The sequence below is a fragment of the Cryptomeria japonica genome, chromosome 11 (assembly GCF_030272615.1).
Source record: "Cryptomeria japonica chromosome 11, Sugi_1.0, whole genome shotgun sequence".
NCBI lineage: Eukaryota > Viridiplantae > Streptophyta > Pinopsida > Cupressales > Cupressaceae > Cryptomeria > Cryptomeria japonica.
Window position 1 is genome coordinate 152594615 of NC_081415.1, and position 2149 is coordinate 152596763.

The 2149-nt window shown below is 30.2% G+C and overlaps 1 long non-coding RNA gene across 1 annotated transcript; it reads right to left on the reverse strand.

Annotated features, from left to right (window-relative positions):
* Positions 1-311: 311 nt before the first annotated feature.
* LOC131066044 (uncharacterized) lies at positions 312-1240 on the reverse strand. The gene is made up of 3 exons (XR_009111542.2): positions 1028-1240; positions 653-784; positions 312-460 (listed from the first exon to the last, which is right to left on the reverse strand). It is a non-coding gene; the product is annotated as an uncharacterized LOC131066044 (long non-coding RNA).
* Between the last annotated feature and the right edge of the window lie 909 nt (positions 1241-2149).

Here is a 2149-nt window from a genome sequence, read left to right on the forward strand (position 1 = left end):
TATGTTGGGTGAAACCACCAATAATATGTTTTTGTCTTCAATAAGGAGAGTGCACCAAAAAGCCTTCTTTCGCAAAAAAAAGTCTAGTACACATATCTGTAACAATCAAAAGATTTCATTATTAAATTTAAAAGTAGTACAAATAATCGACAAGTAACAAACAAAATAACCAATGAGAATTTTTCTAAAAATATAACTATTAATTTATATTTAAATTTTAATATTGCAATATTTTAAATAAGGATAATTGCTCCATAGAAAAAAATTATAACTCACCTTTTATAGATGTATCCTTTTTATAGTGTCGGGTTCTTCATCCATGGAAACATAATTTTTATATGGATTTAGCATAACAATTAAACTATATACAATAATATGCTTGATGAAGCCACCATTATTTTTGTTTTTGTCTTCAATAAGGAGAATACACCAAAAAGCCTTCCTTAGCAAAATTATAGTCCTATACACATATTTATAACAATCAAAGGATTTCATTATTAAATTTAGAAGTTGTACAAATAATCCACAAGTAATAGACAAAATAACCAATGAGAATTTGTCTAAAAAGCTAACTATTAATTTCTATTTAAATTTTAACATTATAATATTTTAAATAAGGATAATTACTTCATAGAGTAAAAATATAACTCACCTTTTATAGATGTGCCCCTTTATAGTACCAGGTCCTCCGTCTATGAAAGAACAATTTTTATCTTGATTTAGCGTAACAATCAAACTATATATAATAATATGTTGGGTGAAGCCACCAATAATGTGTTTTTGCCTTCAATAAGGAGAATACACCAAAAAGTCTACCTTAGCAAAAGTAAATTCTTGTACACATATTTATAACAATAAAAGGAAATTACATTATTAAATTTAAATGCAGTACAAATAATCCACAAGTAATAGACAAAATAACCAATGAGAATTTGTCTAAAAAGCTAAGTACTAATTTCTATTTAAATTCAAACTTTGTAATATTTTAAATAAGGACAATTACTTCAAAGAAAAAAAAATAACTCACCTTTTATAGATGTATCCTTTTATAGTGTCAAGTCCTTCATCCAAGGAAACACAATTTTTAGGATTGCATCAACTTTACTGAAATATTTCCTTCTCCAACTCATTTTTATCAAGATCAATGACACTATTCCTCCAAATGCTACTCCATATGACAATCCTAATGCTATTCCATACAAAGGATATTTAGTGTTTTTCTTTTCTTTGTTAATTGAAACTTCAGGAGGACGGGGAATATATTGTGGCCAAGAACAATTTTTGGGTAGGGGACACCCCCATAAATTAGAATTTTCTGAATAAGAGGATTCTCCAAATGTACTCATCTATGTTCCTTGGGGTATACTTCCTGAAAGGTGGTTGTTTGATAAATTTAGGAAACCTAGAGAGCTAAGAGATGTAAACTCCATAGGGATTTTTCCAGAAAATTTATTTCTTGAAAGGTCTAATGACTCTAGCTGGCCCATTTCTCCCAAACTACTTGGAATGGTCCCATTAAAATTGTTCATTGAAAGGTTCACAAACCTTAACCCCTTTAAATTCCCAAAATCAAAAGGAATTCCTCCATCCAATTCATTGTTTGATAGATCTATGGCTGTGAGAGTGGAAAGAATATATGTGTAGTGCTCATCTATACCCTTTGAAGTCATATCCAATCCATCCCGATATATTTGCCCATAATAAAAATTGGACAATACAATACCATCTTGGTCTTCTATTGTCATTGCTTGCAATGATACAATTGTGTGTGGAATTAAACCTGAGAAATGATTGGAAGAAAGGAGCAAGATTTGAAGGTATATTAGTTGGCCTATGGCTGAAGGAATATTCCCTATAAAATTATTTTTCCTCATCACCAATACTCTTAGAATGGAAAAATTTCCAATTGTTGGTGGCATTTCACCTCCAAAAAAGTTGTTCCCGATATCAAGAACTTGTAAAAATGAACAATTTGATATTGAAGGTGGAAAAGATCCAATCAGGATATTACCATGAACAACTAATGACTTTAATTGCCTTAGTCTACTAAATTCATATGGTAAGCTTCCCTTCAAACTGTTGTTTCCCAAATTTAAGACAATGAGAGAAGAGCAATTGGACAAGCTTGCAGGGATCATTCCACTTATTT